Source organism: Stegodyphus dumicola, chromosome 2 (genome assembly GCF_044657685.1).
Source record: "Stegodyphus dumicola isolate Sdum_Otavi_A_Nest chromosome 2, ASM4465768v1".
NCBI classification, from domain to species: domain Eukaryota; kingdom Metazoa; phylum Arthropoda; class Arachnida; order Araneae; family Eresidae; genus Stegodyphus; species Stegodyphus dumicola.
This window is the reverse complement of record NC_140769.1, coordinates 49,133,414-49,159,229: the sequence shown is the minus strand read 5'-3', so window position 1 is coordinate 49,159,229 and position 25,816 is coordinate 49,133,414. Positions and strand designations below refer to the sequence as shown.

General features: G+C 32.1%; 1 protein-coding gene across 2 annotated transcripts in view; it reads left to right on the top strand.

The window, feature by feature from the left end:
* The window catches only part of LOC118182863 (agrin-like), a 1,858,472-nt gene that overhangs the window by 998,776 nt on the left and 833,880 nt on the right, over window positions 1-25,816 (top strand). The gene's annotated exons all lie outside the window — the stretch shown is intronic.

Genomic DNA, 25,816 nt, shown 5'->3' with positions numbered 1-25,816 from the left:
TCTCATATATGAGATTTTATATCATTATAAATTCATAAATAATTTTAAAATTGCTGATATAATTTTAAACATAATATTTTCAAACTTGGTTTTCTACGTTGCTTTTTACTTATTCATTTTATAGCAATATAGTGACACAAAATATTGTTAGAATACTTTCGCATAAGGAACTAGGTAATCACTGAGAAATGTTTGTTCTAGAAAAGGAATTTAATTGAAAAACTTAGGCTAAAGAATGGTTTTCAAGTAAGACACAGTGAAGTTCTTAAAGAAATGTAAAGTACTCTTTAAACAGAGTTAAAATACGTCACTACAACAAAATATTTCAAGTCTTAACTTTAAAAGAATGAAGAAAATGTCAGTAAAATGATAAATTTAATATAGTTGAGACAGAATCATTTCGTAATCTTAAAATTGCAGCAGCTGCTTTTATTATCCGCTGATCCAATACAGATTTCTTTATTGTAAAATCTGTGCTCCATCATGCTGATAAAATAAATATTATGAGTATGGTATAATTTTATCATGGCATAAATTGCAACAAAAAACTTGCAAATTTTAAGAGATTCCCAGATGCTTCACGAATATTAATGTATTTAGCTATTATGAAATGAATTGAAGTGCTTTTCCTATTATTCTTTAATGTTCATTATGCTATGAAGGGCATAAAATTTTCCATATTCAAATAATTTTAATATTTTAATAAAAATTAAAGTCATTAATAGCACTAATTAATTCAATTCATATTATTTAAATTATAAAAGTAATCACGGAATTGTAAAGAAATTCCAATTAGAATGTGTAGTCTTTAATAGATTCTAAAATATTTCCGACTTGAAATCCCCACCTGAGAAACTAGCATCCTGAATCAAAAAAATTTAGATGAATTGCCGAATCAGTCGGGTCCAGTCGCTGTGGAAAAAAAATAAACATTGTTGTTTGAAAATGTTAAGCATGGCTCTTGTTGACAAATTCTTCAGAGTATTTGTATTGTTTGATTTTAGCTGTACTCTTTAAGCCACATTCCTTTGTTCAGAAATGAGGACAAACTATTATGTGAATTTCATAGAGGTAAAACTTTATTAAAAGATATTCTTATTAAGAAAATTGTTCCATTCTTCTTAAATATGACAAACTGTTTATTTTGATTTCTTGTGGCGGCGCTGATAACGCAACTAGAATTTGAAGTTTAAAAAATAGCATATTTAGGTATACATGAGTCAGACTAATTAATTAATTACGTACTGGTTATTTTTAATAGTTCTTCGATTTTACTAGACGTTTCAAAAAGAATTAACAGCCGTCCACATGATATAGTGGTTAGGCGAGCCTAATGCGTTACTGAAGGGCCCGGGTTTGAATCCCGGAGAAGGTATGGATGTTCGCAAATGAACAGTGTCTTTGCGGCATTGGGCATGCTAACTATATGACGAGATGAAAGGCCTCTCAAGAGGTTAGTGATAGGAGAAGAGTGTTAAGAGACACTAAGATCCATCCCCCCGGGTTGCTCTCCATCAAAACTGGGGACGGAACTGGGCGAAGTTGTACTGTAATCTGTATGGTGGTCAAGGCTCTTGCCAATGACAGGCGCAGTATTGATCTCCTTGCCACGATGCAGTTCGTAGACTTGTTCTGATGTTACTGTCAGATAACTGAGATAAGTCATAACAGCACAACAGAAGTGTTAGCCTGATTCTCCGCTAAGCAATTTACGAAACCCATTACTGTAAATCCTAGTTCAAGGGGTTTTACTGGAAGTTGTTAGTTTAAGTCCTAGACTGAAAAGTACTTGCAAATTTTCATTATTTACCTCTTAATTATTCTACGAATTTTGTCTTTCTGCCCACGATAAAACTACCACCATCATAAATAATAACTATACCAAGTGCACATTTTTAAATGCATGTTTAGCTAGTGTTATACTCGGAAAATAAATGTATCAAACTTTACATCTAGTTATAGATTAACTTTACATCAATTTTTGCTCTTTAACTCATTCTTTAATGAAAAGTTATAAATATCTAATGAACGTTATTCCTTCTATCTGCTCTCGTGGTGTAAAACTGAAGTTAAAGTTAAGAAGATGTCCTAACAATCTGCTGTTGAAAAATAGTCTTGAGCTGTCTTCGATGCGCGCTAATATCGCTGGTGATAGCAATTGGTAGTTGTGGACTGTATATTAATTCATAAAAGTCAGGTTGAGAAACTCAACAACATTTATTTTCTTTCAAGAACAATAATCCCGCTTAAACGGGCAAAGAGTGAGTAAGGAATAATTAACAATTGACTGCCGCTTTGTTCGGACAGAGGAACGGAGACTCGATGTGGACCAAGTGCATCGCTATCGCTTACTGATTAGTACTGGGCTCTCGCCATTGACCTCACGTGGCGCTGCAAACGTTAAGCCAGTACAAATACATAGAAATATTCTAACCGAGACGGAACAATCGCCATCTAGAGAAGATAAACTTTAATGCCTTTAGTCGCCGGCTAACTTCATTTCACTGTGCATGGTGGCTAGTGGATAAGATAGCTAAACATTGGCAGATCGAACAATGTAACCTTGAAGAATAGGCTGGCTGCATCGGCGCTTCCGGGGTATATTCTGATGTGTAACGCATCTACGAGCCAGTTTACTTTAGAAAGTTTTCCATGATGATATTCCTCCTCTTAGGCAGATAGCCCTACCGTGCTTTTCTGTAATCAAGTAAATCCAAACTTAGCTGCACTTCGAGGAAGTAAAATGACTGTAGCAGAAACTGCTAAAGTTCCCTACGTGCAAACATTCGTTGGCAATTAAGCGCTAAAAGAAAATATTCTTTAAATAATTCTTAGGTAATATTCATCACATTGATCTGGTAAATTAAAAATCCCGTATTCAGCTAAGAGCAAAGAAATTACTTTCATCTGTTTCTTGCTGTCAACGAAAAAAAGCATTGATTTCTTTATTCGTATTAGCCGCTTTATCTCAAATTTGTTTTATTCTTTCTATCTCAAAAATGATGCTTTTAGGTATTTCATCTACAAAATAAAGCGTTAGAAACACTATATATCACTAAAAACCTAAAGAAAACCTATGCGCACAGAAATTCATACAGAAAATGAATTCCTAATAATGTGTCTTTTCTATACATTGTTCGAAGAAATATGCATGAGAACAACTGCAGAAACATGAGTTTCCAAGCAAAAGTACTCGTATGTTGGATTCCTAGAAGAATATTGAAGATAGGGTCAGTGCTGATTTCACCCCCATCCAAACCAGGAATATAAAACTTTCAAAGTCTTATATTTTTTTTTTTTTTTTAATCTTTTTTCGCTCTCTCCGACAAGAAATTTGAAACATACTTAAAAATCTTAAAGGAAACGTCGCCAGGAATATTTTGTATTGATTTTTACGTGACAAAACGTCTCTTTTGAAGGGATAGAAAAATATGCCAGTACATCTTAAAGTATTTACTTTGACCTCCAACTTTGACGTTTACTTTAAGTAAGAAGGTTTTCGTGTTCCGTCGATAAGAACTAGCCATATACCGAAATAAATGCAGGTAATATTTTATTCAGATGTTTAAAGTTTTTGGTAAACTAATGCCAAGCGAATATCGACTGAAAGAATATTAAAGAAAAACCACAACCGGTCAGATAATCCAAGATATTGGAGTACTTTAGCCCATATTTCTCTTGCCTATGTTAGTATTTCCATATTTTTCGTAAAGCTCCTACGTTCCATTTTGAAAAATCAATAGCTTTCTTTCATTGCGTCGTTGAAATAGCGAAATATTTCTAAAGCGTATTGTAGAAATACAATACTTCTTCCGAAGTATCAATAACTCAAACATGCTGTTTGGAACATGTATCAGCTACAGCAATATAAAAGTACAATGAGGAAGTGTCATGTTTCTAAATTCAATGCATACAATATCGTATTTTAGGTGTTTCTGTAGTGGGAGTATATTTAGAAAAGTGCATATATATAAATAATAATTATTGTATTACTTTAAATGTACGTAATTTTTCAATATAAAGTATTTAGATCCATTAATATTTATAGATTTCACGTAATTAATTTTTTATGAAAGGCAATATCAAAAGCAATATCAAATTCAAATATTCGAAGTATATTCATAACACTAACAAAATTGTTTCTACTACCTGTGTCATTAAAATACAATTGGAAAAGATATAGTTTGAATATCAGCAAGTATTTCAATTCTTTATAATCACTAAGAGTTACTAAGAGTTAATTATAATGTTACCTAGCACTGTTTAAAAATGATACCTAACATTTTACCTCTAATTTTGCAATGCTAAACAACATTACTCTTTGTATAGTAAAGCTGAAACTTTAGAAATGAACATGAGGACTTATTGCATAACTCAATTCATGTTTTTCTAGTAACACATCCAACTATCAGTTAGAAGATTTCGTAATTTGGATCCCGTCAAAAGAATAACTGATTGTTTACGTTTCCTAGCTCCGAGAAACTAATACGTCTATATGGTTGCACTCAAACAAAACTGTGGCGGATAATAATTTGTCACCACATAAAGTTGGCTCAGTAGCTCTAGCCTTTCCCCAGTCTTCCTTTAAATGGGGTACGAATATAAGAATTTGTCCTATTTTACTGTGTGTTCTCTAGTGGTGTATGTTATAACACGATTCGGCTATCAGTTGGAACATCCCTGGATGGAACACGAAGGAGGGAGCTTTAAATAATATTAATAACCCCTTTCTTTATCCCTTCCCGAAATCTTCATAGAGTACATGGAAATCAGAAATCAATATTTAATAGTAACTTTAATATATTTATCTATTAAAATAAAATATGTCCTAGTTTGAAGTAAATCAAACAGAGCATTAATTGTAGAATGATTATGAACTTTAATTTTAAAGATGTCTCACAAACGTAAAATCATCCCATATTTGAGAACATATTCCAAAAGGAAGCTCTGTAGTAAAAAAATAATTTTAACATTAAAAATACAATAAATTTTTATTTTAATTTTGGTAGTCTATAATCGAAAAAATCGAATTACCTTAAAATTTCTTCCTGATGAAATTAGTGAAAACTTCTGAAAACATTTCATTCAAATTAAAACTGTCCGAGTATCGGAAAATTATAGTACCTAATTCCGTTTAGAATGAAATTTTGTTTAAAAATGGATTCTTTCACATAGTTAGGATACTAAAAAATTGTATAAATTCTTTCACAAAGTCAGGATACTAAAAAATTGTAGAAAAAGATAATGTAGGCATTTAGATTTACATTTACGATGTAACGATAAAATGTTTACCTCCGAGTATGTTAAAACGTTTAGATCTTAATGAAATGTCACTGTAAGTTTCGATGAAAAAGAGGGGTTTCACTTCTTTAAGAGAATGTATGGCAAAAACCATTTCGGGGCCTCTCCTTTCCTTCCTTCCTCCATATCACCGCAACAGAACGCAATTTATTTCTTCGGTTTCGCGGCTCTGAAGTAAGTAGCAATTCTCTACATGATTAATGTCTAAAATGCTCTTATTTGCTTAAAATTCTTTAGATTCTGATCTGCATTATTATAAACGTAGAGTTCTCTTTTTTAAACCAGAGCATGAGAGTAGCATCGTAGCATTTTAAATATGCTTTTATTTAACGATAAGAAATAAAAATAATAAAGATAAACTAAGTAAAGATTAATTGTTGAATGGTTCATGTACTGATGCACAATCACAGATAGTCCTTCACACAGAGTTCCTCCGGCGTTGATGGAATACGTTAGTATACAGCTAGTTTTAAATAGTATGATCATCTAAAGTCATCACAGCTAAAGGTGAAAAATCAAAGAAGACCGTCTGTCTTCTTCAACTCTTGAAGGCATACGAGCCGTCTGCTCGTATCTCCTCTCACATCCACGTCTGGAAGCTATCTACTGTTGTCTGGAATGATTCTTACTGCGCTGTGCGGCGATGACGTCAGCTGGTACTTCGCTAAGTTCGCATCGGGCTTTCGCGATTCCCACATAAATAACCAAACATTTGAAGCATGTAATAGAAGACTAGATGTAATTTTGATAAATATTAATTAAAATTATAAGCTTTCTTGTGTAGAAACCTATGTAGATTCGTTTATGAACGAACCTATGTAGTACGAAACGAATCTATGTAGATTCGTTTATGAAATAAGAAAATGTAACTTTTCTAAGAAACTATTCCCATTACTTTCATACAGCAATATTGTATTTACATTGTTACGGCAATATGTCTTATTTCAGAGCAGATTATTTAATTACTTGGATTTCTCGGCTATCGAGTTGTAATAATTTTGCTCCTCTTAGGGTTAAAATGTTAGAGAAAAATTCCAAAAACCAATGGTCAATTTAGATAAGAGAAAAAAAATAACATAAGAAAAACATGTAAAAGCAACAAAATATTTTATTTATTATTCGATTTAAAGAAATCACAAAACTTCTCACGTAGAACACTGTTATATAAACAAACAATACCACCTGAAAGAAAGATGTACGAAATATAAATCAAAGAAACAAAGGAAAAAGAAACAGGAAAGAATCGGTGAAAATACTCAACATCACGTTTTCACTGAAGTAGAGAGAAAAGCAGTCGAAAGCAGACAGAAAACTGTGAGTACTTTCTTTTGCAGCTAAATCTTCGACGGCGCTTAAGCTCTAACGATCTTCAATAGAAATACACTTGACTGTTGATGCTATGAGCTAATTTACTGCTCCCAAGCACGTCCGGGCCATCGAAGAACCGTTTGCAACTCCAGACGAGCAATTAGACCCGGGCGGTGAAATACCTCGTGCGAGTATCGAATAAAAAATTCTTTGGGGAAATAATGTTCTAGGAGAATATTTATTTCCCCATTGGTCATCTTTACTGGATCAGTTTGAAGTTTAGGACATTTGAGGAAATAAGGTTTCGAAGAAATGAGAGAATTCTGCTGTATTTTAAGATCAAAAAGAGAAATATGAATTTTATTTCTGTCTAACAACTTATCTCTAAAGCAAGCAAATGGATTGTAATTAACCAATATAGTGTTTCGAAAAGAATACTTATCTTCTTTCAAAAACTGGCCATAAGCCAATGGCACACATTAAGAAATGAATAAAAAAATATATTTTAACCTACAAAATTTTGATTGTGTGACGCTTTTTTATAAATACGATGAACTGTAATTAACTAATGAGTAATCTTTTCGAAACACTCTGTGAATTGCAGTTAACCCACAGATTTTTTTCAAAAAGATTTTGATTATAAAAGAATCTTTTAATCTAAAATAATTTTCTCTTTTACTTTAGATTTTGAAATTAACGTTTTTTTATATAAATTTTTAAGATTTATATATTCTTTTAAATTTAAAAGAGTATATAAAAGAACATATAAATTTTGTTTTTACTTTTGATTTTGAGTTTGATTATGAAAGACTGTTTTAATCTAAAATATTACATTCATTTATGCTATTTTTAGAATAATGTCTTCTTTTGTATATATATATATACTAATTTAAACAAGTATTGATAGTGTCGGGGAATATTTTCTAAATTAATAAAATATTCTAAATTTATTCTAAAATGAGTATCTCGTTTAATTCAAATTTACCGAATACCCTAAATTAAGAAGAATATCTTACTCATTTTTATTTTAGATTTTGTATATGACAAAAATATTTTGGCTTAAGTAAGATAATATCTTTCTAATAATATTTCGTGCCTTATGATCTAAATCTAGCAAAACAACTACAAAAGAACAAACACTCTCACTTAATTTGGTTGTTGTTAATTTATAGTAGATTGGTTTGTTCCCTTTGACAAGTCAATATCTGCGATCAATGACAGTAACTACTTTTTCAGTACGTTAAAATTTAATTTTAATAGTATTTAGAATTTTTAAGATTAAAAATTTGTTCTATACAGATTTTAAATAACTTTTATTACAATATAAATCTACTGACTTAAAATACTTCTTAAAATATCTATAAAATTTGTTTTAATAATCCATAGCTTTAATTCAATTTAGTTTCTTTAGAGATAATATATAAAGCCTTTTCTAATAATAAGTTTTGTATGTATGTATGTATATGTGTGTGTGTGTGTTTTTAAGAGGTACCTTTAAAAAATTTGTTTTCAGAAACTGATATTCATCGCTGTCTTAGCAATACTTGTATGTGGTCCCTAAAAATATTAGTCAAATCTTATCTTATGAGAATGATTTGTCTTTCAAATGGTTATTAAATCTAAGACCAAAGCTTTTCCTACCGACAGCTATTTTTTCTACGACGTTGTTACCAATGTATAAGATTTGCACACAAATTTACTAAAAGGCAGGACGATATCAGAATTGTCCAATTTCAAAGTTTGTGTTATTCGATTTTTTACATAACCAGACACCATGTGCCTACAATCACTCGTTTGAGATATTTAATCTGCAATCTTTTTAAATTATTCAGAATGCTTTAAATGCAGGCACTCTAAACTTGTAGCTTTTCAAGCAGTTTTTAAGAATTTAAACGTAAATTACAATGAGTAATATTTAATTATCAATAAAAGAGTAAACATTAATTAATGAAGATATGAATGTAGAAAGAGTAATATATAGTTTTCCGTCGAATAAATGAATAGCATACAATAAATTTGCTTTTCTAATTTCTGATTTTTCTCCCATAAAAATTAGTTTTTCTAATATAAATTTTATGTAGTTTAAAATTTAACTTTTCATTATAAATTTGATTTTATGATTTTTGATTGTTTTCCTCTCTTTAGATATCTCCTGTCTGAACTTTAATTTTGCTTAGCTAAAAATCTATTATTATTAGTGTTAATAAACTAGTTTTTATTAGTGGGAATTTGTAGGTAATTTCATTTGTTTAAAATTAAAAAATAAAACCCCCTATAAGAGTCTAAGATTACAAAAAGGAAATTTCTATATGCCGAAGAAATTTTTAACAGGGCATGAAACTGTTGAATCATTATTATTTTTTTAATAAGCAGGAGAAATGAAAAGTGTGCAGAGCCCTGGACGAGACTCGAACCTGGACCTCTCGAATGCGCCGAGTGTGCTACCGTTACACCATGAAGGCATGTTGAATGAAGGGAGAAAATACCTTATGTACTTCCCTTTTAAAGGGTGACTGGGATTAGGGGACCCAGTCGCCAAATACTGTTGGTGGCGAATCATTGTCCACATCTTTTAGTTCGGGGGCCACTTGCAGAGCCATTAGATATTTTTGATAATAGGACACGTGACAAATATCCAATGCCTTTGCCGGGACTCAAACCCTGGATCTCTCGAATATGAGTTGAGCATTGTTCCAATTACATCACGAAACCAGATTGAAAGAAGGAAGAAAATAACTTATAAAACATAGATTTAATTTGTAACATGTAAATTTCAGATTACCATCTTTTTAGAAAAGAAACTAAAAAAAGGGTTTATCATTGAATTCCTTAATTAACAAAAAATACAAACATTTCACCTCCATTTATAAATTAATGTAATATATATGTTTTTAATTCTTAAAATTAAATCTTTACTATTGAATAGAACTGAAGTTCATATTGAAAAATTCTATTTTAAAGGCAGAATTATTTATTTCTGAATTTCGTTCTTGGACACAAAATTATACAACCAGGAAAGTATTAGCACATTAACAAAATGCATTGCAATTTAAATAAAATAAAAAATGAAAAATATATATATATATAAAGGATTGTAACCTCACATGAATTTAAAATATCATCTCGGATCCAGACGACAGTGTATACTTGCAGCAGATTTGTAATTTTTAAAATCCGGGTATTCAGATTATTTTAAATGAATTTCTTTATTATGCTAATAGTATGAGAAAGATTAAATTTGTTTATTGCATGTAAAAGAATGTATAAATATTTCATATTCAGACATTAATATGTAACACAGTTTTATAATAACAAAAACGAATATATGAATTTATTCATTGGCAACATCGGATTTTCGTGTTTCGAATCAACTTCTAACGAAGGATTTTATTCCGGATTAAATTCAATAACGTTTCTTTCGTTTAGGATTCCGTAGGATAGGACTTCGTTATGGTGCTAATAACAGTACATGAAATTATGCGTTGAAACTATCATAATAACAAGTGCCAAAGTATAACACTTCTTAAAAGTGTTATTAAGTGATGCTTCGCCACCAAAATTGCAATTACCTGACAGTAAAATTTTTTTTTGGGGGGGTGGGGACCATATGCCAATGTGGGGACCATATGACAATATGCTAAAAATTCCCGAGCGATATGAAGTCATTAAATAAATGACTTGCATCTTGTAAATGGGTGATGTTATGATATCCTGGTCACGGCACCAAAAATGTTATGGTTTTAAGAGTAAGGTAGGTACCTAAAAGGTTTCCTACTCAGTTGACAAAACACTTAAAATTTTCTAACAACAGTAATATACTAATATCAATAAGACATGTACATTTGCGTTGTGTTTTCGGATTAACCCTGAAATCAATTTGAGAAAGAGATTGTGAAAATCATGAACACACACAAAAAGAAAATAAATAAACATTGACTGATCTAGAAAAGTGAGCCTATTTATTAAATTCTTCAAGAATTACTTAATCCATTAATTTGAAAGCAATTTATATTCAATCAGAACTGTGACATATTGATGATTACACAATGCATAATTAACTTAGTAAGCAAATTATATTCACGCTGAACTGTAAAATATTGCCTTCTACAAATGCATACCCCTACAGAGTAATATTACTTTTATCTTAGACTCAATAATATCAAACTATTATTTCTATTACATTCAGGTAAATATAATCAGATAAAACTTTGGATAAATTAACAATACCCTCCCCGGGAAGAAAAAAAGAATAATTTTAACAAGTTACACTTTCCAAAAAAAAAAGAAGCATTTCACACAGAATAATCAATACCAATGTAATTCAGGTTATTGCACATAGTAACTTTCTATTTTCAAAAAGAATGATTTAACCCGGTAAAATGTTAATTAAAATCAGGCTATTACATCCTACAAGCAATTTAGTCCCTAAGAGGAGCAAAGAAGCTCCAATAATGACACCTTTACCAATAAATCTTCACCATGAAAGAAATTCACAAGTTCAATTAAATAATTTAATGGAGAATATATTTCCTTAACCAATCTAACTAAGTTACATTCACTGTTTCAATTAAATAATTTAAATAAGGATATATTTCCTTAGCCAATCTAATAATTTACTTTATGGACAAACAAAATGATTTCATTAGAATTAGGTTAATTTACTCAACTACAATATTTTAATTCAACTAATTAAGTTATTTCAATCACTATTAACTGCAGAATTTTTTTAACATCAGACTAAGAAATAAAAGAAAACAAAACAAAAAAAAAAACTTATTAGAGTAATCACAGGAGGCAAGTGAATAGGAGGAGGAGAAAACCCTCATATTTAAAAAAAATTATCATTGATGCCAAGGAGGACGGCTGCCAAGCGTGGTGGAAAGGGAAAAGAGTTCATATGTAGATAAATTTTCAATGGAGCCGAGAAGTTTCTAGTTGATTTAGGATGCACTATGGAGGTACCAAGTCCTTATGATAGTTGATTTACAATCCAATATTGAAGTGACGAGTCGTTCAGCAAAGAGAAGAATTCTGAAGTTACATCAGGAAATCGGTTAGTGGAATCGACGAATCCATTCTCGCAGGTCGTAGACGCAACGAGGAGTAGACTCAAGCCAAGTGATGCATTCTGTTGTAGCGACCCCGGAGCTAGCAGTGAAGGAATTTCTTGCATAGTGGAAAATAATTCTTAAAGGCGCGGTAGAAACATCGAGACAGATGAAGACTCTATTCGTGGAGGAGAAACTTAAATTTTCTTCTTAACGGCTCAAAAACCAGGCATCACCTTTCGTTGCATTTTCTATATTATTTATCTTTTGAGTAACTTAAATATTCAAACACACACACAAAAAAAAAAAAAAAAAAACTGATGAGATTATAATTTAGTCGAGGACATGATGCATAAAACTAAGTCCCTCGTTCAAAACTCAAGGGCAAGAAGCCCGTAGATCCAAAGGTGGAAAAATGCAACTTCCGAAAAAAATTCATCTGCCGGCGAGTACAGCGTCCGATGGTAAGTCAAAAGTGCAAAAAAGTCTCCTTGTCCCTCAAAAGATCCCGTTAAAAGGGAGGACGCCGGACTGCCAAGTTGGCACAACCCACTCTTCGCCAAAAGTTAAAATAGTTGCAGCAACAGCATACCCTCATGTTATCAAACTCGCCAGATCCACTACTTTGAAACCTCAACGGAAATTCTATGTCGCCAAACCCTCGTCAAATAAACACCACCTGTGACAGGGAAAAATTAGGAATTTCAACAACCCTGCAGGGGTCCCAACGAAAGAACGCTGAAACTCGCAAAAGGTGACTTTTCAACCGGAAAGAGGGCATTTCATCCCCCTTTAACTAAATCACAAGCAAACGAAGAAAAATTTACCAATTAAAGCTTATAACTGAAATGCAATTAAAGTTAGAAAAACGAAAGTTATGTCAAATTAAAGAGCTAATTTTTCTGCAACTAATGATATTAAATACTAAGAAATCAAATTGATTTTTGACATGAAAAACTGAGTTTATTACGTGAAAAAAAATCACCTATCCATTGTTTGCGTGTACAAGATTGACGACGCAGTTCGCGTAAACTCGGAAAGCCAAAATATATTACACAAGAATTAATAGGACAAAAAAGAATATAACCAAACTTGTGTAGCTCAAATTTTGAATAATTACAAATTAAAATTTTGATTTTTATGAATCACTTAATTAAATTAAATTCACTACACAACAGTGATTTCAGTCGAAAACTGTACTTAAGGTCATTTACTCTGTGATGTTGCGTGGCCCCAACTTGTCCGCAACAGTAGTAGTGACTGCTATGAACTGGAAGTTACACAAACTCGTAAGAAGGGTTTAATCCCTTTTTATTTCACTTTAGAAATTACAGTTGCGTTCACTTGACGCTCACAAACTACGCCGACCCGGCGGTTAAACAAAAATAGGAAAGTACAACTAAAAATGAATGACAGGATGAATAACTAACGAAGTCACTATCTACGAGGCTCTATAATTGTAACTATCTTAACCGCGTTCTAAGATACAGCTGAGATTCAGCAAACTTTCTGATTAAGAAGTTGAAAGATTCAACTAACTGCCGAAGTAGGCACACAGGCCGAAACGCGCGGTTCTTAAATTTCTACCTAGCAACCTTCACGCTCGTGAATCAAAAAGCACACTTACAAATCTCGTTTCCCTTCTACTTAACTCAAATACTTCTGCTAAAAATTTGAATACTCTGCGCGTTCTACTAAAATTTACATACTCTGGCATTGGCAGTTCCAGGGGAAAGTAAAGGCTTGACAGGAAAGATAGCTTAAAATTAAAATAAATGTTAATTAAAATAAATATAAACCCTACAACTCTACTACTGAAGTGAACGTTTGCCATTGATTGGTCGAAATATCTTTTAAACTTAACAACTTTTTCAGTCAAAAATGCTCGATAATCATAAACGCAGTGCTGAATTTCTGTAAATAAACAAGACAGTGTTAGGGGGCACAGAAAAATAACAAGTAAATTTTGCATTTATTTGGGTTTCTTTTCTCCTCGTGTATCCTCTCTAGCTTCTTCAATACCTGACTTTAAAAATTTTCATTCAACGGCAAAAACGTTGTATGTATATTTATGGTACCTTGTAGAGACATACATGTTAGACTACTTGATTATGACAAAAGTACAAGACTACATTTGCTTTAGGGAAGGAATACTTTCGAAGATAACTAAGGGAGACTGGCTTAGATCCACTAACACATGGGAAATAACACGAAAACTAAACATGCAACCAGCCTGTTATTCTTAACTTTAACCTTCTTCTCAGAAACGATTTACATAGCTTAACTTATAAGGCCTTCTTATCAGTTAAGCCTTCTTAGCATACATTTGCGATGTAATGGTCAGCCCACTTGAGGCGTATTTGAGAGGTTCGAGTCCCGGCGAGAGCATTGCTCATTTCTCATGCCTCCTTCTTCAAAATAACCCAGTGTCTCCACAAACGTTCCCTTCTCAGTTTTCGAGAGATAAAATTAGGTTAGAAAAAGTAATGTAGGAAATATGGTTAATAAAAAAGCTTAATACGTAAATACGCGTGCAAAAAACAGAAGCCCAAACGCAACTGTTACTTCCTTTATCTGCCTTAATTATGTTTCCTTTTTTCGACACTTTATCTGAACAAAAGCTAATCATAAACGCCTTATATATCTCCAAATCCCTTCCAAAAGATTATAGAATTGAAAATGAGTTCTATTCGCTTACTTTTATTTGTGAGGCAGAGATAACTTTTGAAAGGAATTATTTAAACAATGCTTCAGAAACTGGGCTGCGTTTCATGTTTCATTTACTTTTTACGTAAACGTAGGCAATATTATCCTATTATAACTTGAATATTCGAAAATGGAAATGAAAGCTCTCAAGAAAATTCTTTACATACCAAGATGCAGAAAATATGTAGTGCGGATAAATCCTTTCACCTTTTAATTTGTAATGGTAATGATAGGCGTCTGAGACCATGTGGAGACCTTAGCAGTAAAGACAATTACAAGAATTCCAGAATTTAAAAGCGGAAATATGTTCGGAAGCAAATAATTTACGAATGGGAACGTCATTGCATTTTCTGCGTATTCTAATTGAGAATATATAATAATTTTTTAATAGAGAATGTATGCGCATTACGCAAAATTCCATCTGCATGAGATTATTTTAATTCAATTTCTGAAAATAGAAAATGATAAGAATAGTTAATAATAAATGGCATATTAAACCGAACAAAAAGTTAATATTACTTTTCCAATAAATAATAATTTTCTGAAAACCATACATGTTTCATATTGGTAAATACTATTGCAAACTTCACTTAAAATACAAATATGAATTATAATTTTTTGCTTAATGTTAATTACTGATTACAACAAACTTCGTATTTATTTACAATAAATATAAAATAATTTGTATATATAATATTTAAAATTTTTATTTCGCTTCCTCATGGGACATCTTCAATATGTTGATGCTTGTCTGGCTCTCTTACAAACGAAAGCTGATTTTTTTGTTTCTTTTCTAAAGCATCTTAAACACTGTACCACCTCACATATGATGATATCTTATTTTGTTGACAAACGTTGAATAACATCTTAATAAAATTATATATCTATATAATAAAATGGTATACTACCTTAGCTACGTAGTCTGATTTCTTCATATTGCAATTAAGAATCTTAAAAGCGCATGTTAACTTACATATTTTAGATTCTAAATTTGCTCCTCAAAGATAAATACAGTGGGACCCTTCTCAACACGACAGATGTCTTCATAAAATAGTCCTAAAACAAGCTACAAAATTTGTATAATCTGTATATTAACTACAATTTAACAGGATACGGCCTCTTCTTGACATATTTTTATGCCAGAAATAGTATGCAACACAGAGATGTGCATTTTGTGGATGAAGGGGCGACGCTGATCATTACATGTTCAACTGCGATCTGAAAAAGCATCACCACATTAAACATCCATCAACAAATATGCAGGCATTCAAAATACATACATACCATGAAAGCAAAGTATCCAAAGCACAAACTATACAAAGTAATTTGAAAACATTCAGAACATGGGTACAGATCTATGCCAAGTCACTTAAGAAAACAATGATATAACAAACAGCTATTTCAAACTAACAAATATGTTAATAACTTATGTACAAGTGATTAACATGTATGCAAAATAAGTTTAAAAAAATAATAGTTGCGACTGGACTCTTTGACTCGGGTATTCCATAGGCTCCTGGTAGTTCGCGAACTGGCGTTTAGGAACCAGGTGTGTACGGCGCCTGGCGCTGAGCTCTCGTAGACATCTGGATTGCTGGTGATTAACATGTATGCAAAATAAGTTTAAAAAAAATAATAGTTGCGACTGGACTCTTTGACTCGGATGGGGTATTCCATGGGCTCCTGGTAGTTCGCGGACTGGCGTTTAGGAACCGGGTGCGTACGGCGCCTGGCGCTGAGCTCTCGTAGACATCTGGATTGGTAGTGTCATTCCTAATACTAGTTAGTCTCAGCAATACCTCCATCACCAATGTTACTATAAAAAAGCCTAGCTTCATATTATGTTACGCTATTCAAAGATAAAGAAAATAAAATTTGGAAGAGCAAGAGTACAAAATTTTTATTCAGATTGTAGTTTAACATGTAAATTATTTAAACTGTTATTGAAGAACTTTAAGAGTTAATCTTTAAAAGAAACTTTAAGAGTAAATCCTCGTAAATTCAGGATACTAAACATGAAATCTTGCGTTTAAAATAAGTTCTTCAAAATAGACTACCGGAAAAATTTGCTGTAATAATTATTCCATCACAAACTAATATCACTCAGGCTCCTATTTAATAAAGAAGAAACTTAACTATTCAAGACATGGCTCATCATTTTTTCAGAGAATTGCTTGCATACGAATTATTTCCCGCAAATAAAAGTGCAATAGTGTTTCTATTGCCAGGCATTAATTTTGACATAAAATTCTCACAGTCAAAACAATAAAACGTTGTTTCATATATATCTATAATCTGAAAAGTTTCAAATTTTAATGGTTGCCCAAAAATATTTTTTAAATTTTAATATGGTTTATCAGGCGAGACTATCAATAGAGATGGCACGAGTGGAATACTGAATCATTTAATCGGATATTAGAAGAATATGCATCAAAACTAACATGGGAACGTTAATATTTATTGCATATTTAAAAAGTGAGAAGCTACATTACGTTATTCTAGAAAAATATTTAATGTTTATATATTATAAATTAAATGCATTTTTATATAAATCAATCAGAGTAAAAAATAAAAAAATAATAATATTAAGAATTAATAGCTATTGCTTTTAAATAGCTTAGTATGTTAATCAATAACAGATTAAATCTGAAAGGTAAATATCTTACATTTTGCAGAATGATGCCTGACTCGAATGAAAAGTGAAATAACACGAAATAATGTTCGAGATTAATAGCCGTTTTAGATTAAAAATGTATTTTAAAAGTGAAAAATATGTAACGTAAATCTGTAAAATTATGTAGTGTTTTTAATTACATATGTTGTGAATTAATAGCATTTCTATTTAACTGAAGTAGATTCAAAAGTCTGCATGTATTGCTCTTAAATAGCTTAGTTTGTTCACCGATAACAAAAATATCAAATTTGAAAAATAAATACTTTACATTTTGCCGAACGGCATCAAGTTTGAATGAATAGCTAAACAACGCAAAATCGCATTTCCAGACTAATAACCCTTTTGGGCATTTAAAAAGAATACTGAAAGCTTTCAGATTTTATAATACTCCCAAAGGGACATTTTTTAACGTTTTGTGTATTACCTTTATTTATTAAATATCATGTTCTTCGAACTTAAACCGAGTATTCAATTCAACATCAATACCACAAAATAAATTTAAAATGAGCTTATCTTTAGAATTTTTGATAGACAGTCTCACGCGCTGGGATAATTTTTTTCCGTACAGTATTGCTATTGCTTGTTTTGAAATCTTTGAGTTTGTTATTATTTGTAAAACTTTGTTAAAGTTTTACAAAGTATAAAATAGATAATAAAGTAAATCGAAATTCAAAATTCGGGGGTCCAGCTGCCCATGTCCGGGTGGAGGATTTCTTTATTCAAAAGTTGATGACTCTACGTACCCTCATTTTCACAGTGCGAGAAACATACGAAAATTCATACGAAAAATCAAACATTCGATTCTTCATTATTTAATTTCTTTAAATATAATATAGGGCGATAATGTTTAGTGGCAACAATTGAAAACATTTTTTGCCATTTATAATGAAGCGCCACTAAATGTTGTTTTAAGGCTAATAGCCCTTCTGAGCTAACGCTCCTTTGTGCCAAAAAAGAGAGAGAAATTGAAATTGATTTTTATAGTATTGAGAAAGTTTACTTGACATAAACAAATCATTAAAAATAAATAAGTAAGGGAAATAGTATAGATACAGTGCCGTATGGAAAGCAGTACTATTGTACATGGGGAATTATATCTATAGCAACTCTATTTATAGGCATAATGCCACAGGGAAGGATAGTGCCTCAATGGACTGCAGTATTTTGTGATATTATGTCTATTTGCTTGTTGATTACTTTCTAAATCAAACAGGATAGTGTTTCCGTTACTGAAATCTACGAAATACTCATCGGAAAATACTCATCGTGAAGTACTCCTACTCCTCGGAAAATCCACGAAAAGATTTTCCGTCACTTGAAACAGGTTAAAACTTTAAGAATTCAGTGACATAGACTCATCCAATTATGACACATATTAAACTAAATTAATTGCATTAATTGAGATTAACTTTCCTTTTATTGAATGTAATGTGCTTTAATTTAAAGCATCTGGAAACTCGGCGCGTAAGTTTAGACGAAAATGAATTCAATAGTTTCTGAATTCCAACTGTAAAATAATTTTATATATTCGGAGAACTTTATGAATGGAACATTATGTACTGGATCTTTTAACAAGAGGCTAACTATCGTGTCTTAATTATAATTAATCTTTTTAAGATTTTACCCTTTTGAATGCATGTTTTCAGTTACAGAAAACGTTACTGTTAAAAGATTTCAAGACCCACAATCAGAATATTCCAGTAATGAATTATACTTCAGAGATAAATTTTAATTAAGTGCTTTATAATTCGTGAGTTTATTTGGGAAAATAGACTCTTCTCTTCTACTTTAAATACCAGTCATAGAGCGATTGAGAAAGATGCATATAAGCAACACGTTATAATGACGATGCGCGTATAGTGGACATTCAGAACGATGCGCTCATAATCCACAAAATGTATCAACGCTTTCAGAGCTAATATGTTGAAATTCTTACGCAGCAATAAGAATTTAACTTAAAATTATGGTGAGATCAATGATAAAATTCACAATAAAATGTATTTTAAATCATGCTTTAGTAATAACAGAAGCTAAAAATCTCGATTGATATACTATTGAAATCATTTATGGAAAATAATAAATGACCAAAACGTCTTTTACAAACTCGCCCTGTATTATAGGATTTTGCGTTTCTTTAAGCGGCCTAAAGAGTCGCTTAACACACAGTTCTTTAAATTATCAAGTTGTAGTAATAGTACTTGTTCAATTTAGTTCAAAATGAGTGAACTCATCAATCGCTTCTTAAAAGCACCAATATATAATCTTCATGCGTTGGCAAAACTTTCAAAACAAAACAATAAATAAATAAAGTAAAGATATAATGAAAAATATTTTACTTTCTAGTAAAGAACTTTATCCACAATGAGATGCGTTTAAAAATATCAGCGATTTCTGAATACGGAAAATAAATTTTTTCTTTAACGCTTCTTGAAGTCAAATTAAACTTAAAAAAATAAGAAGCTCTAAATATGTTTATGTATTGTTATATAAAAATTATATAGATTTAAATCAACCACTTTAAAAATAAAATTGTTAAATAAATTATGCTCAATTTTATTTATAAGATTTATTTTAGTTAACTTTTTTATGAGAGTTCTTTTTTTTTTGTACCTTGTGTAAATCTGTTAGTCTTTACCAGAATGTAAATTAGGTTAAGCTTGAATTCGTAGTTTAGAAAATCCTATGATAAACATCCAATACAAAATGCTAAACTAAGACTCAGTCTCCCACCTAATCTACCTGTCTATTTGTTAACACAAGTTAACATTTTCTAGTGTGGTTAAGTATTTGAATATCCGTCGCAGGAGCTCAGTTGACAGAAGAAAGTTACTTTTTATCATTTACCTCTGTAAATACTCGATCTCCTGAAACTCAGGAAATAGACACGTCTAATATAATTGTTGTACGATATAAATACTTTTTAGAGAGATTTTACACCTTGTCTGCTTCACAAAAATTTATTACGTTTCTGTTTAATGAGAATTCATCAGTGCAAGGAAGGTTAAATAGGTATAATTAGATGCCAATTAAACTTACAGCTTCTAAAACAATTCCTGGTCATAAAAAAGTTTGCTAATGAAGGATTAAAACATAATTGAGAATAAAACAAGAGGGGTATTTCGCCGTTGTTTACATTATCATATGGTATTAACTAGCTAATTATTAACTTATTATCAATTGTTATTTTCATCATTGTATCGATTGATCACATACATATAAGAATTGCCCAACCACCCAACCGAGAGAGTGCTTAGCAACTCTGACTGCCGTACCGAAGGTCCTGGTTTCGAATGCAGGAAAGGGCATGGATGTTTATAAATGTATAGTGCCTATGCGGCAAGGGGGACACTCTAAATATGCAGCGAGCCGAAAGCCCTCGTAAGAGATTTTTGGTAGGAAAAGAGGGGTGGGAAACCATCGGATCCATCCCCCTGGGTGCTCTTCTTCAAAACTGGGGGCAAAACTGAACAAAGTCGTGTCAGCTCTATGGTGCTCAAAGCTTTTGCCAACGACAGGCGGAATCTTGGGCTCCTAGCCATGGTGGATTTCATGGACTTTTTCTGATGTTACTGTCAGACAAGGGAGCTAAGTAAAAACAACAACTACGAATTACCCAAGAAATGATCTTTAAAGACTGAGAAAAAGCTGCAAGTGTTTTGTTGCTTCTCGTACCGAAGATAACATTGAAAAAATGCTAATGAAAAGGCACTTTCATTGAATACTTTAAACTGAAACATTTAAATACTACTCATTGTGCATATATGTATACTTACGTAACACGTTCAGGGAACCGTTAAGCTGTATTGAATTCATGGATCTTGGTAACGTGCATCATATTTACGGTAAAGTAATAAAGAGCATTTTCTTCACAAAACTTCATGTGTGCAATATTTTAAGCTTTTTCTAGTTTTCTTCATTCATGCTGTTTGCATTCCTTTTCTTGAATTTTTCTCACTCTTTTCGTCAAAATTCTGAAATCTTTCTCAAAACTTTGTTCAACAAAGGCTGAAAATCGAACCTCTACATTGAGTATCTAAGAGTCGACTTTTTACGTTGAAAATCTCAAGCACGCAAATCCAGAGGGAAAATGCGCAGAATAGAAATGTAACTCTGAGTAAGAAAAAAATGCCATTTTATTCCACCTGTTCAGGACAAATGTATCGAAAACGCAAAGGCTAGGAATTCTTCTTTTTCGCGTCTTAGAAATCCGGATTTTTGGCTAAGGCTTCATTCCTTACTATGCAGTTTATGTTTTTTACAGGAAAAGTGTTATATCAGGAAGTCTTTCAAGTCTGTTTGGATGCTTATTTTCCCATTATAAAAGCTGTCTCTCCTCTGGGATTTAATATCGTTTTAAATTAGAGAAAAAACCCAAACACAGTGAATTCCTTCTAAAACTATGAATGTAAAGGAAATAGATTTTCGTTGAATACGCATTTCATTTGATAATAAACATTTTATTTTTGAGTCACAAAGTTATTACACTTACAAAATATCAGTCCTTTTCGATGATTTATTTTTATACGGAAGCATCTGGGGAAATGAAACGGACGTATCAAATAATAATGTAGCCAGTACATTTCTTTGATACATTTTTATGGTAGTAGGCTTTTCAAGCTCCCTTATATACCTGTAAGGTGTTCTCTCCTTCCTTTCCGTATGCCTTCATGGTGTATTGGAAGCACATTCGATGCGTAGTCGGGAGGTCCTGAGTTCTAATATGAGGGAATTGCTAACTTCTTCAATTTCTGAAACTTAAAAACGTCTTTACAATTGGCGCTCGAACTAAAAGACTGTGGACGATAATTGTTTACCACCGAGATTTGGAGATTGGGTCCTCTCATCCACTGTCGCTGTTTAAGAGGAGAGGTACATAAGGTGTTTTCTCCCTCTTTTCTTCATACCATCGTGCCGCAACTGGAAGCACACTCGACGTGTATTCGATAAGTCCAGAGTTAGAATCCTGGAGAAGGCACTGCGAATTTCTTTGGTTTTCTGACATCAGAATAATTCTACAATATATATGTAACATATTGTAATATGTTGTATATATATATATATATATATATATATATATATATAGTGTGTGTGTGTATGTGTGTAAAATAAAAAGTATATAAATCAGTTTTTATTTTAATTTAGCAATCATAGTCTACATTTTTTCCACATTTTTTATTTGGGTATATTCTCTCAGTAATAATTTTTCTCTGGACTGCGTCATTTCTAGATTAATCTATGCCACATTTCTTGCGTAAGGCTGATGACGTAGCTAATTCGGAACTTGAATTCAAAATTTAGTGAACTGAAACTTTTATCTTAATAAGCAACCTAAACCAAAACATTCTATTGGTCAGCCTCCATACTGGATTTAATAACACATTTTTGCTTCTACCTCTTTGTCGCTTGGACACTATTTCATTCTGCTCGCTTTCTATCGCAACAGTATCTAAAATGTAAATATTCTAGAAACAGGAAAGATTAGTGTGCCAGGTGAAGTTCGGCCACAAATGACAATTGAAATAAAAATTAATATTTAATCTTACTCGGTTGCCAAGTTTATTAGTCATTACGGATTCATCACTTTAGCATCCTACACAATTAGAAGTCTTCTTCTTCAACGGGGATCTACGTTTGATGCTATCTACGTGCTGTGGCATAAGGTTTTCTGTTTCTCTACTTCTCAGTGTTCCTACATCAAGTACTTCTAAATTTGTTTTCATTAACACACGAGCGTAATATATTATGTATATGTTACTGTGAAAACCCTAAACTGGAGAATGTCGACATTTTCCTATTTCAGTCTTTCACAGTAACATATATATATTATTTGTAACGCTTCTGGAACCTCTTTCTGAACAAAAAGAGATACCTTCATAAAGAAAACTCGGCTCCAGTTGGTGGTACTCTGATCATGACGGTCCTTGCATCATTACAACGGGACATACTCTGCAGTCCGAATTATTGGGACACAAATGATTGGTTTCACTGTGTGCAGTTTTTATGGAACCTATCACTCTTAAGATATCTGGGTAGTCGACCTCATTTACCTTCAGGGTTCTGATTTCAGTTATTTATTTCATTTAGCAATCATTGCCAAGTAACAGCTCTGAAATAATAGCATATTTTCCATCTTAAGCCAGCTGTCTAGAAACATCACCAGAGTATTTAAACCCTTTCCAGGTTTCTGATATGAAGCTTTTATTTTCTTTTAAGTCTTTACAGACTTGTGTCAGTTTCTATCATGCTTCCATTCTCTCACATGCACTCCATTTCACAAAATCCACTGAATATTTCCTCAGCATCCACCTTACATCCATTTTCGTAATAAGCCCTTGAATTTAATATAGGAAGCACTCCTTTGCACTGCTTTTCACACATGGTGGAAGAACGGGAAGATGAATATCTCTCTGTAGCAAATGTGAATTTGAGAGGATAATGTGTTAACGTTGACCTTGTGCTACCAACCAGCAACGTTCTTTGAGCTCAGTAAATAAACTTAAGGGGACTCCTACACCTTAAAACCCATAAGATGTTCGAATAGGTGACTGTTGCAAGAATTGAGATTACTTATTGATTTTAAAAGCAATTACTTCCAACTTTCTACAGCTGACTACATAATATAGCTGCTTTCTGAAATAGTCATCAGAAAGTTTGTGTTGCCACAAATATTTTTATAATTTAATCCGCTTTGTGACAACATTTTTCTCCATGTTTCCAACTTGCGCGCACAATTTAAAACATTCTGTTTCATAATTTAATTCCATATTTAATATATAGCTTTTATAACATTTGGAAACTACTGTGAACCTAAAATTCTAAAAATTTCATGTTTAATTTTTATTTTATTTTGAGTTTAGTTTATAAAATGTATTTTATTAACAAAATTTGTAATGTTTTCGTCCATAAAACTTTTCAATATTAAAATATTTATCAGATTGTTGGTTCAGTTCGAAAATAGTGCCCATATAAAGAATTCCATCCAATTTCAAGTATGTACCATTAGCCATTTTTAAAATATCATGCGCGCAAGGTGGAAACATGGCGAAATATTTTGTCACAAAGAGGATTAAATTACAAAAATATTTGTGGCAACACAAACTTTCTGGTTACTAGTTTCTAAAGCAGCTGTATTATGTAAATCAGCTGTAAAAAGTTGGAAGTACTGATTGCTTTTAAAATGAATAAAATATCCCAATTCTTGCAACAGTCATATATTCGAAGATCAGGAGGGGTTTAAGGTGTACGAGTCCTCTTAACATAAAGCACATTTCTATACTAATTCAGAAGTCAAACAACAAAAATCAGCGTTAATTTACAAAATTTTCACAGGACTAGTTTCGATGGTTTTACCGAACCATCATCTTCAGCTGCAAAACCGCAAATGAACAAGATAGGAAATAATGTTTAGATAAGATAAGAAAGCCTGGACAAGAATAAGCAAGTGGCGCCATCTGTTGGCGAAACCAGAACTAAAACATAATTTCTCTAAAAGCCGAAGGCAAATTTGGATTGGAATTAGGATCGTTAACTAGAACAGAAAGATTTTTATGAATGTGAAATGCCTCTAGAAAATCCAGTTCTCCAATGGAAGATGTTTTTTCAATAATTTTGGCAGCAGAAAAATTGAAAGTGTGATTTTCGGACCAACAATGTTGAGCAACAGAAGACTTCTGTGTTTCCTTTTTTCTAACATATGCCTCATGTTCTTTGACGCGAAATTTTAAGGCTCTCTTAGTTTGGCCAATGTAAATTAAACCGCACTGGCAAGGAATCCTATAAATACCACAGGAATTCATATCCGGAATGGGGTCCTTGAGTATAGAAGTTGGAATTTTATTGATGGGAGAGTAAACAACCCGAAAGTTAAATTTCTGCAAAACATGTGCAACTTTATAGCTAATTGATGGAAAGAAGGGAATGACAACAGAATTTTTATAATCTCCTAAAATAAGAGTGTGGCTTTTAGTGTGTTGAGATGAGAATTTTTTAACTGCTTGATTAATAATGTTGGGTGAAAAGCCCCTGTCAATAGCTATTGCTTTTAAATAATTTAGTTCTTCATCAAGGGCTAGTTTGGAGGAGCAAACTTGAAGAGCACGGAAAACATAGGAATAAAATGAAGCTAACTTTTGTTTAGTCGGATGACATGATTTAAAGTGTGGTGGAAGGCAAACCGATGAAGGTTTACGGTAAACTGTAGTACTGAAGTTGGATGTGTTACGTGTGACCAGAATGTCGAGAAACGGAAGAGAATTACATGTCTCAAGTTCAAAAGTGAACTGAATAACAGGATCAATAGAATTCATTGTTGAAAGAACTCTATTTAAATCACCTTTATTACCTTCAAACAGGGTAAAAGTATCGTCTACGTAGCGGAACCATGCCGGGAATTTTAAAGTTTCAAACAATTTTGATTCATAATAATGCATGTAGATATCAGCCAGGATGGGACTGAGGGGGCTTCCCAAGGCTAATCCTTCAGTTTGCTTGTAATATTTATTTTAGAAAACAAAATGTGTTTGTTTCAAACAGAGTTGAGTGAGAGAAATTAGCTCATCAATTTCGATGCAAGAGAAATGAAATTCGCGAAGTCTGGTTTCTAGACATCTTAATGCACCCTCCACTGGGACATTGGTGAATAATGATTTTACATCAAAAGAAACCATGAGTAAATTACGAGGAGAAATGTTTTTAACCTTTTTTACAAACTCTATTGAATTTTTTATGGTGTAAATGTTATTGTCTAATAGAGTGGAAAATCTAGAAACTAAATATTTAG